This window comes from Mastomys coucha, unplaced genomic scaffold, assembly GCF_008632895.1.
Source record: "Mastomys coucha isolate ucsf_1 unplaced genomic scaffold, UCSF_Mcou_1 pScaffold12, whole genome shotgun sequence".
Taxonomy (NCBI): Eukaryota; Metazoa; Chordata; class Mammalia; order Rodentia; family Muridae; genus Mastomys; species Mastomys coucha.
In genome coordinates, this window is record NW_022196894.1 from 23,255,805 (window position 1) to 23,268,051 (window position 12,247).

General features: G+C 37.8%; 1 pseudogene; it reads left to right on the forward strand.

The window, feature by feature from the left end:
- The first annotated feature begins 2,597 nt into the window (after nucleotides 1–2,597).
- LOC116086259 overlaps nucleotides 2,598–12,247 on the forward strand; it is a 167,120-nt pseudogene continuing 157,470 nt past the window's right edge.

The following is a 12,247-nucleotide window of genomic DNA, read 5'->3' on the forward strand; positions in this document are numbered from 1 at the left end:
ACTTTCAGTTATTGTGGCATATTCAATGAAGTTTTGCCGACAGGAGCCACTCCATTGGGCAATGCCATAATCTGTACACTTTATGCCGTTTGATCCACAACTCTCCATTGCTGTCCTTGCCATCCTTCTACCCCTCATAACCACTATTCTACCTTGTGTTTGTTTAACTTCAACTTTGCTCAGCTCTGAACACAGGTGACCTTAAGAGAAATATCATACTTTCTTAAGTGATTTTTGTCAATAAACAGCATATCTTCCAGTTTCATCCATACTGTCAAAAATTACCCAATTTCACTTATAAGTATGAGTAGTACTCCATTGTGCATATAGGACACATTTTCATTAAACATTCATCTATGATACCTAGGTTGATTGGGTACCTAAGTTGATTGCATTTCTTTGTTTCTGTGAATAATGGTGTAATAAAGATAGCCACAAACCTTGTATTGACCGCATCAGCAGAAGGATCAAGGGATAACAGGATAGTCCTGTTTTCTTTTTCTTTCTTCTTGTCTCTGTCTCCCTCCCTCCCTCCCTCCTTCCTTCCCTTCCTCCCTCCCTCCATCTCTTTCTCTCTTTCTCTCTCTTAGTAACTTCCATACTATTTCCCCCAATAGATATAGACAGTGCTTTGTATTTTGTATATATGAAGGTCCTTGCTTGCCCACCTATTTACCACCATGTTTTGTCTTTTGTGATAAAAAGCCATCTTAATGGATCAAAACTGATGTCTAATTGAGTTTAAATATAATTGTCCTAACCACCACTGATTCTAAACACATCTTATGTACTTAGTAGTCATTTGTATATGGACATGTTCACAGAATGTCCATGTGTGTGCAATTTTGCATGCATGTGTGCATGCATGCATGTGGAGGCAGTGGTCAACATTAATCCCCTTCTAGAATTGCTCTCTGCATTTTTTTATTTTAAAATTCACAATTATTTGTTGATTGATTTTTGGGGGTGGAGCATAATAAATAAGTGTATGGAGGTCAAATGACAAATTATGGGAGTAAACTTTCTCTGGGTCCTGGGGATTGGACTCAGGCCATTAAATCTTGTGGAAAGCACCTTTACCCACCGAGCCATCTTATTGTTCATCTGTCTCGTTTTATGAGATAGAGTCTTTTGTTGAACTTGAAGCTCACCAATTTGACTAGGTCTTTTTTTCTGGCTAATAATTTCTGGTACTCTTTCTGTCTCTGCCTTGTGAGTACTAGGATTACGGGTGTCTATGTCCATGCATGCCTTGTACTCAGGTCCTGGGGATCTGAACTCAGGTCCTTATACTTGTGTAGCAACCACATTGTCAACTGAGCCATCTCCCTATCTTTCTTACTGGTCATTCCTGTGTTCTCCTTTTAAGAGTGCATCAGTACAGAGCTCATGTCTACTTCCTAATCAGTCATTTGTTTCCTTTTTACTAAAGGTTCTTAACTCTTTCTCAGACATGTGGTTTGCAAACCCTCTCCTGAGCTCTGGCTTCTTTCTCTACTTTAATTCTCTCACTATGTAGAAGCTTCTCAGGCCATCACATCTTTTAGCTTTTGCTGCCTCTCCTTTTGGAGCCACATCCTATAAAATCATTTCTTAGTACAATGCTGCTGAGCTTGCCCCTTATACCCCTTTCTCAGTTGCTTTCATAGATTCCAGTGTTACTAGGTTAAGTATTCAATCTGTGTGGGGTTGATTTGTGTGCACAGCATAGGATAAGGTTGTACTTTAATTCTTTTGTGTGTGGATATTCAATTTTGTCAGTATTGGAGAGACTGTACTTACTCTCTCCATTGTGGTCCATTGATGCTTTTGCCAGAATTGATATTTTGAGAATTGGTAAAACACAAAGGATTATTTCATTTAAAGTTATTCATTTACACACTTGTTTCAAGTAGAGCTCTGGATACAGCAAATGAGGCCCAGAACACATCAAGGATTTTTCCTACTAAGCTTCACCAGATGTTGCTAAGGCCAGTCTATAATTCCTTCTTCTTGTATAAACTCATTTCTTTTGATATTGCTCCGTTATTTTGGTTGATAAATATTTTTCCTGAACATGGCAAACCCAATATAATGCAAATGTTTCTCTAGGTCATGTCATACAAATCATTTGTCTGTGCAAGAAATTCACAAATTGAATGTGGCATCCTAAACTGTATTTTTGACAAAACAGGGACTATAGAGTAAGGTACTGCTAAGTTCAAAATAGAGTCTGGAGTTTAGCTGCAAAGGAGTTCATTGGGTTTTTAATTTTGACGAATAGATAAGGTAGTGATGTTGGAGTAAACTGGATGAGTGGTATATGGGAGCTCTCTAGACCATTTTCCCTTGTTTGATTATTGCATTTGTTAATTTAACATCTTTATTAGAAAGTCATATACATGTACAATATATTGTGATCATATGCACAGCTATTACCTTCTCTTATCTTCTCTGATTCCTTTTGATCTCCAGCTTCCTAGCTGCTCCATTTCCTAATTTCATTGTTTTTTGCCCTGCTTGGTTTAATTGAGTTTGTTCATGTGGGTATGAGTGGGGATCATTTGCTGAAGTAGGAACAACGTACCATTGGTTACAGTAGTAAATAAAATGGCACCATGACTATACCCCGACCCTCTCATCTTCCCCAACCCTTTGGCAAGAGGTAAGGTGGCAATTACTTCTGTTAGTGATCATGAATTCCCTGCACCATCTCCTCACCCATGATGGAATGTTGAGGAATCCAGTCTTGCACAGTTTTTGTGCAGATGTCCATGTGTCTGTGTGTTCATGATTGCAAGAGCCCTGCCACTTCCAGAAGATCATTCTCTGGCTCTTAACATTGGTTTGCCTCATCGTTGTGATGTTCTCTGAGCCCAGGAGGAGGTGCTAAGGATGTCCTGTTAATGGCTGAGAATAAATGGTAAACAGTCGTTTATTTTCAGCATATTGTACCATGTTAGCCATTGACCCATGTGGATGAAAAAAACATCCTCGACTATGTCTAAAACCAGTACTCCTCTGTGGATATGAAGGTGAATACTTAGAAGGCAGTTTGTCTGTATGTCCATGTACTAAAATACCAGTGGTATATTCTAATTGACCCGTGACAAGTGAATCTGTGACCTCTGCTTTGACCTGGTCTTTATTACTGGAAATCACTATACTTCTCAATATAATATTACACACACACCCACCCATACATACCTATAAACACATGTACACATGCACACATATGCACACATACAAACACATGCATATGTACACACACACACGTATATGCATGCATGCATACACACTCACACACACATACACACAGAGAAAGAGAGAGAGATAGAGAGAGAGGGAGAGAGAGAGAGAGAGTTCTGTTTCTTTGTTTTATTTCTTATCCATTTTTACCTAAAGAGTCAGGCTTTTGCTTACATAGCTAACATTGACAAATCCTCAGAAATAATGATAAATAATCTTGAGGATATAGATATTACTAAGATACTTACAGAAATTCTCTTTAAAGGCAAGCCTTTCACTGAAAATTTCAGACGTACATCTGCCAAACTGGAAGCCTCTTCTTTGATGGGTGGGAAACGTCACAGAGCCAGCCTTCTTGGTCAGGAACACTTTATCTACCTTTCACCTTTTAAGCAACTGAGAAAATCTTTGTGGTAGTAGACACCCAACAAGGACAAAATCTGTGCTCTGTCTGATGTGCAGGCCTGCATGGTTTGTGACTCTTGGAGTTTAGCAGAGATGGGTCCTACAAGATGCTGAGTAAGAAAAAATGCTTTTTAAAATTTTACTACTTATGCACTACATCTCTACTAGGAAGCAATATACTTTTGCAAGTGATGAAAACTCCTGGGTATCCAACAAATGCTTCTTGTAAGGTCAGTGCTGAAGGAAAACATGTCAAATAAAACTGTGTAAGTCTACTCAGTAATTTAGGACTGTAACTGTTCCCATCCCTTCCCATCTGTACCTCTAACCTGTCCTGCATATAGAAGAATTGTTAATAAATTGATCATCAATCATCAATAAAACAATCCTTAAGATATAGGAAATAAGAAAATGTCAATCAAAGTAAGCAAGTTTGTGTACTTGACCCTAAATAAAGTAAATTTAGTTTTACTGCATGTATTCCCTTAAAGATTTTTAAATAAAATGTTAGCTTTAGAATATTTAAAAATATTGTAACAAAATTTAAAGCAAATTTAAAAATTCTAAAATTGTAAGAATTCCTTAATGTTCTAATTCTACACTTATAGAAATGTGTTGATAAATTAACAATTAAAGTTTTATAAGTAAAGTAGGTCATACCTGATGAATATTAGGCTCTTCTGTCAAGAGCTTTCATTTCAGATCTTGATTTTATGACTTAGATCTGATGAGATCTCCAGCAAATATTCTCTAGCTCTAGGAAATGATAATAACCTTTGTCTACCAGAATAAAAAACTTCTAGATTTCTCTGAGTCCAAGCTCATGATTAAGCATTCTGTATGTATCAATTTTGGCCTGTGAATGTGGCAGATCCTCAAAAAATTGAGGTGGTTCTGACTATATCTTACTTCATCATGTTTCATGCCCACAGTTGGTGTAGAGGCATAGATAATGAGTTTATTGCATTTCAAATGTTGTCTCCCTTCCCAGTTTCCCCCTCGCAACTACCCTACCCCATCTCCCCTCCCCTCTGCTTCTTTAAGGATACTCTCCCATCCATCCACCCACTTCCACCTCACTGCCCTAGCATTCCCCTATGCTGGGGCATGGAGCCTTCTCAGGACCAAGGGCTTCCCCTCCCACTGATAGCAGATAAGGCAATCTTCTGCTACATATGCAGCTGGAGCCATGGGTCCCTCCATGTATACTCTTTTGTTGGTGGTTTAGTCCTTGGGAGCTTTGGGGGTTGGTCTGGCTGGTTGATATTTTTGTTCTTCCTATCCAATGGGGTTGCAAACCCCTTCAACTACTTAAGTCTTTCCCTTAACTCCTCCATTGGGGTTCCCATTCTCAGTCCGATGGTTAGCTGTATGCATCCACAACTGTATTGGTTAGGCTCTGGGAAAGCCTCTCAGGGGACTATGGGATCAAGGGCTCGTAGGAAAGGAGAGGAATGAGATGCTGTGGAAGGTGCCACTCAAGATACCTGGCTCCACTGAAAATATGGGTGGGGATTTCAACACAATTGTTTCTCAGTTAGAAGATGCTGTTGGGAAAGAAGCTGACAAGCCACCAGATAATTAAGGAGCACACGGCAAGATACAAGAAACAGCTATAGCATAAAGAAAAAGCATGACACATAGAACAGAAATTGAAAGGAATAAAACCTCTCACTGTGGCCTGAGATGATAAGACCCAACGTGACTCCTCAGATGCTTCCAGTCCTCAATGTGGGAGAAAATATTGAACAGGTTTGGAAGATGAGGCAGATTTACTGTTGGTATGAATATTGTTCCATTTTTTATACATTACTTTACTTCATTTATTTGGGACCTAAAGCATGGTAATACAGCTATTCCTGCTTTCCTCAGCATACTGAAGCATTTTTGAAGGTCACGAGGTGTTCTGAATCTTATATCATCTTTTCTCCCTTTCTCAAAGGTGATAGTATTCTGAATGTCAACTATTAATAGTATTCACAATGTCAACTATGATTTATTTTTGCTTACTTTTCAGTTTATGTCTCCAATCACTATATTGCTTAACTTGGATTGTTTCAATCTCTATGTAAATGAGGCCAGCCATATTACATGTAGGGATATGAAGCATGCTTTCACATCATGGCTGTGCCTGCAATCTATTTGTATTGATCCATGTAGCTGTTCATTCACCTGGATATGTGAGCTGTTGTTTTATCAATTTCTGCTACAAATTCTGCTCACCTGAACATGCATCTATGTCACTTTGGGGTGCATAGTCTGGACATTTGGCTATGTTCACTATTTCCTTCTAGATGTCAAAATACTTGGTCCTAACACAGTTTATCATACTGCTAACTAACTATGAGTTGAAACTGGTTTACTATCCTACTGGGTCTGCAATCTACTCTTCCCCACAAGTATGAACATTTGGTTATGTTTTACATCTGTAAAAGGAGAGTCTATATCATTTATTTATGGCCTGAATGTCATAGCACACAGTACTTGGCACATGAGTGTTTTCTGTAATTTCTGCTCTTCAGGAAAATGATTGAAAGGTGTTATCTAAGCAAAGTTAGAGAGAGAGAGAGAGAGAGAGAGAGAGAGAGAGAGAGAGAGAGAGAGAGAGAGAGAGAGGATATATTTTTGGGGGAATAAATATACTTTTATTTCTTCTAGTGGGAGGAGACACGTAGATGACTTTACTGATACAAAGGGAACTATTAGATAAGAGTATTATTTTTTGTGCATAAAGTGGAAAATGGTGTTACATCCTGCCTGTCCTCTGATATCATTCCTTCCTTTATTCCTTAGTCAAACTTCCTCCTCTGTTATTTTTATTGCATAAAGAATTTGTATTCATGAGAGATGAACAAGAAACTCTATTCAAGGATAATTTTTTAAAAATATCCTCTGAAATTGTCCAATTAGGAAATAATTGCTAATAGGACTCTGGATTTAGTCAAGGTCATATTGATATTAGTAACTTACGTAGTTTGGGAAATGGTTTTGGAAAGTATGTTGATACACAGGCCTGTAGGATGGCAACAGATCTTGGCATTCAATGTAACCAAATGCTTAAGAAGCAGAGCAACATGGGCTGAAGGAAGAGCTCTTGTAGAACTCCTCACTCTTCATAAGGGCACACAGAGAGAGGAGTCTGAGCCCCAACCTTGATGATTGACCTCCCTTGTTCTGCATGACAGACCATTGGTAGAAAATTTAAAGGACATAATCCTCAGTTGTACAACCAAGAGCTTCCCACCAAGACATTCTTTTGACAGACTAGAAATATATATATTGCTATCCCCTTTGTGCCACATTCTAAGATGCTTGTCCTTATAATTATTAAAGATAATTGTACAAACAAGTGAGAATCATTGTGGCATTGCAATGCATGTGCCATCGTGCATTGGCCATGCCCATTCCCCTTCACTCCCACCTTTCTGGATCCCCCCCGCCAGTTCCCTATCCTGTCTTCTCAGCCTTGCTCACTTCCTTTTTCTTCTACCCATCTGGTTTTGGATCTTGACTAGACAATAATATTAGAACAAAACAACACTCAGGCAAAAACTCTGGTTTTGTTTTCACATATATGAGAAAACATTTTATACATACCTTTGTGTCTTTTTTACTTTACTTAACATGCTGACTTCCAGTTTAATCTATTTGATTTACAAGTTTAATCTATTGTAGCTATTTTTTTTTCGTGCAAATGTCGATTTCATTTTTCTTTGTGGTTGAATAATGATTTATTGTGAGCTTTATTTCATATTATTAGGCCGCTAGTTTATTATCTTGGTGATTGTCAATAATGCTGATTCAATATCTTGGCTACTGTGACTAGTAGCGCTATAATAAACCTGTGTGTGCAGGTATATACTTTGCATCTGGACCTTATTTCCTTTGGTTTGTATGCTCAGGACTGTTACAGCTGGATGATATACTACTCATATATTTAGTTTTTATGTGGAACTTCTATCAATTTCCATAATGCCTAGACTGTGATATTTCTACCAACAGTATATAGAGCTTCTTTCTGAATTTATTTTTCTTATTTTTATCAAACTTCTCCAGCATCTGTTACTTTAAAAATGGGAGGTGTTCTGGCTAGTGTCAAATGGAATTTAAATATCATATTTACTCCATTTCTTTGATGGGTAAAGATATCAAGCATATTTCACGCATTTATTTTCTATTTATGGTTCTTCTGAGACCTGTCGTATTCATATCATTTGCCATTAATAACAGACTTTTTAAGCTTCAATATAAGAATGATATGGAAAGAGAGGATACTGAGGAGGGCTTTCAGTAGCTCTGCAGAAGTCCGAGAACAAATTGCAAGGTCTAGATAAACCAAGCATCTCCATCCTCAGGACACTATGTTGAGAAAATTCTATTCTAGTGAGTATTAACCACATGGCATATTTTATGTTCATTGAGCCAAGGATAAGTGACGCTTAGATTTTTCCACCTGGCATTGCTTTGACACAAAAAGACTGTCTCTGCTCTTGCTCTGGCCAAGGCTACTTATGTTAGCTTGATGTCTTACCTGAAGCCTATAATTCCAACACGCAGCTTAGAAACACAGGCAAGGCACAGGCTGGATAGGTAGAGCCAGGGTAGAGAGGCAGGGTGGGGTGGGGTTGGATGCCTGAGTGTTGTTTTGTTCTAATATTATTGTCTAGTCAAGATCCAAGACACTGCCCCTCTCTCGTTGCTGTGTACTCTCTGCTTTGTAACTCAGAAGTGTTTATCATGACAAGTTGTGAGCAGATGGTCTGGAAAGAGAAGAGAAACTTGACCCACTGAGATGTCACTTAAACAGCTGAGGCCAATATTTCACCAGATGCCCAAACATTTAACCCATCAAGGGCCCTATAAAGATCACTCGTAATTTTTTTCTCACATGCTAATGTAATTTTTTTAAAAAAAAATAGTTACTGGCAGTAATTACAAGGTAAACCATAGTTTATAGTTATATTTGTATTTTGACCCTATTTGATACATTCATCCTTCCAGAAAGAAAGGTGATCATGGCAAAAATTATTAGCTATAAATGACTGGTGAGGAAACAGAGGTTCAACTTGTCCCTAGTCACAGAGGTAGAACTTAGAACAGTGAAGGAGTTGGAAGTCATGTGGGTCCTTTCTCAGCTACCAATTGCCATCTCTGGAGTCAACACATGGGAAGGTGATGTCTAAAAGGACAAAGGTTTATGGCAGTCCATCATAAGTTAGGATTATATAGCACTTGATTCCAGGTCAACTTATTGCAGTCTCAAGGTCTCTCTTGCCTATCAGACATCTAGGTGCCTGCCTATATAATGTCCCAACATGTCCGACTCAATAGCTGGCAAGGCAGCAATCCAGTGTTCTGGCTGAAGATGAAGGGGAGTGGGACTTCCATGTTCTACCCAGTCATCCTGTACAACTGTGTCAAGCTTCAAAAGGCTGCATGGCTTTTAATAAGTAAATGGCTTACCTGAAAGATTAAAATCAAACATTCTTGGTAATTGTCAGAATTGCTTGACTTTCTATTTCTATTTTTAAAATGTCTTTCTCTTTGATATTATCACTCCACCAACACTGAGGAAAAATCATATTTTAAATTATTCCTAAGGGAAAATGAAGAGTTGAAGAGAGTAAAGAGAAGAAAAGAGCAATGGTGTGGTAGTTAAACAGTCAAGAACTGAATGTCAGCCACATTATTATGTGGAATTCTATGATCCTCAATTTGTTTTTTCATGTAAATGAGACTTACAGCTATGTTATTTATCTACTAGGTCTTCAGTGAGAACCTGCAGTAAATGATTGTGCCTATCCTATGTGTTTAAATCTCGTGTTATAAGAAATATAAAGCAGCCTAAAAAAATGACACTTTTGGACACTTGTCCCTTGGCCTAGTGAGAGGAAGAGCAGCGCTTAGATGCTCAGGGCACTGATGTAGTGATTCAGAATTTTACCTTCTGAATAGTAAGTACTATATATACTTGGTAAGGACATAACTGCTGTAAGAAACTAATTCCTCTAAGGCAGAAGGATAACATAGGTATTTTTAAGGTTTCATCTGGACTGCCTTATTATTTTAATTTCTTGCCACAGATGTTTGTTTGCACAAATACCAGCTCCCCTTCAGGTACTTCATGGGCAAACTCTCTGGACATCTCTAGACAAACATGCCCTGTCTTTTTGGTTGGTTGCAGTTGGGTTTTTCTTAGCTGGGTCATAAGGTTCTCATGAACTCATAGTAGTAAGTCTCCCCACATCTATGAAAACCAAATGACCTTGATAGGGGATGCTGCATCCTAGCTTGGATCTATACCACTAAGGACACGTATGAGCTGAAGATTACTTTTCTGACTCTCAGAAGCAGGGATGGCATGCTCCCTGCTGGTTTTGGTTTCAGACCAGGAAAAAAATAAGCTTTGGAATGAACCCTATGCTGATATCCTGGCTTGACCGGATGGTGCTATACATGCACATTACTGACCTTTTGACAATGTATTAAGTCATGTAAATTTTCTTACCCTTCTGAGGTAGGTTTTACGTAAACAAAGGAGTAAATGTTATATAATGTGCTTAAGGTTATCTACCTGTAGTAGAAAACTAAGTTTGAACCTAGAGAAACTGGTCAATCTTGTGAATGCCTTACATAACTTTCCTTCTGTTCCACGCTATAGCTTAACCATGTGGTTTACTCTAAATGGAATAGCACTTCTCAGTGGAAACTCCACCCTAAGAGGCAGGGATATATACTTTGGTGCATGGATAGAATTTGAACATAAGTTTTAGAGGAACAGAGATGCAACTACCTCAATGCCTCCTCCCTGAGGACTAGTTCTCACAGTTATTGAGAGTTGCTGTGCAAGCTGTCAGGGGAGAATAGCAATCAATATTCTACCCAGCTGGAAAGCCTAGCCACAATAATGACCAGCACAGAAAGATATCCCTAACAGTGCAAGAATTGCCCCTTTATCTTGGGGATAACCAGCAGCTGCCTAATTGTACTTAATACCAATAAAGTAAGAAGGAATACAGGACTGGCATTGGAAATCTAGCCCACTCTCTGTGGCCATAGACTCTAGGACAAGAACCTAGTGCTGCCATTTCCCCGAGCAAGTGTCATTCCTAATGACATTTTAAGTACTTATTGTCATACCCACAGAGGTGTTTAGCTCTCACTCATCAAGAAACTTCTTTTTGCAGTAGCCAGAAACTACTACAGAGATTTAGAATGACTCGAAATGCAAAAACTATGTGACAGTCGCGTGCCCAGCCCCAGGTCATGCAGGCATGATGCAGTTACTAAACCCAAGGCTTTCTTTCATGTCTAAAAGACATGATCTCACAGCAGCTGAACTCACAAGTCTCAAAATATTGTCGTTTAACAAGACCTGCACAATGACAACACTGGCTGACGTGCCAATGTGGATGGAGGAATCTCATAAGGCTGCTCTTCTAGATGAAGGGCATCGGCATCAGCTTTCTCTAGGGATGAGCCTCTTGATAGGTTATCCAATCCCACCTGGTCATCTCTAAACAAATGCATATATAAGTGACACCATATGCATGCAATCGGATATATACATACACATGTGTACTCATATACATATACACATGCTGTATGCATATATATGTAACAGTCATAATGAAAGAAGAAGAGACCCTGAATTGAGAGGGGATGAGGAAACTTAGGAATTGAAGGGGCGACAAGTAGTAGTAAAAATTGCTTAACTATAGCTCTCATATAAAATTCTTAAAAATAATAAAGTAAATAAGCCAAAGCAAGGTGCAAGTTGAGGTGAATAAACCGCACCAGTTAATGGTGTCTATTTTATTAAAACTGTAGAGTAATATGGATTGTCTTTGAACCTTTATTTTATATTGAACATTACCTTATTTTACTTACATTTTTTCCCAGTAGGATAAGCATATTTTAACATTTATAAAAGCTATCTTTATTTTCTCTTTGTTGTAAGATTTATTTTTCCCAATTTTAGAACTTTTCCTCCACTGATTTCCACAAGTTCTTTTCGGCAATTTTTCAAAAACTTATGCCCAATTATTTTATTTTGTCAGTGTTATTATTATTAAATAGAGTTTATGAAAATATTAATGATGTTTATACAATTTTAATAACATTTTATAAAATTTAGTGAAAATTTTAATTTTTAATTGATTATATATCTTTCTACATGGGTTTTTGAAAATTTGTTGATCATCACTGAGAAGTTTTGGGTATGCTCTGTTGTCCATATATCTCATTAGGATGAGTTTAATGTGGTTACAGATGTTTTAATAGTTAGGGAGATTTATAAGTTATTGTGGTAAAAATCCAAATTATTTTACATAAATAGTAACACTGCTTGATTTTGATTTTACTTTTTTGTGCATGGAAGACAGGGTCTTAGCATACAGTCCTGGCTAGACTTTAACTCACAGACAACTACCTTCCTCCACATCTCAATTGCTGACATTAAAGGCTTGTGCTACCTGCCTGACTCTATTTTGATTTTTAATGTTACTTTTAAAATAAATTATTTATATTTAAGATATATAATCTTGTGTTAGGATTTTACCGTGGCTTTCAAAGTGCTCTAAGACATAGTGCTTTGCTTTTTGTAAGCTATAAA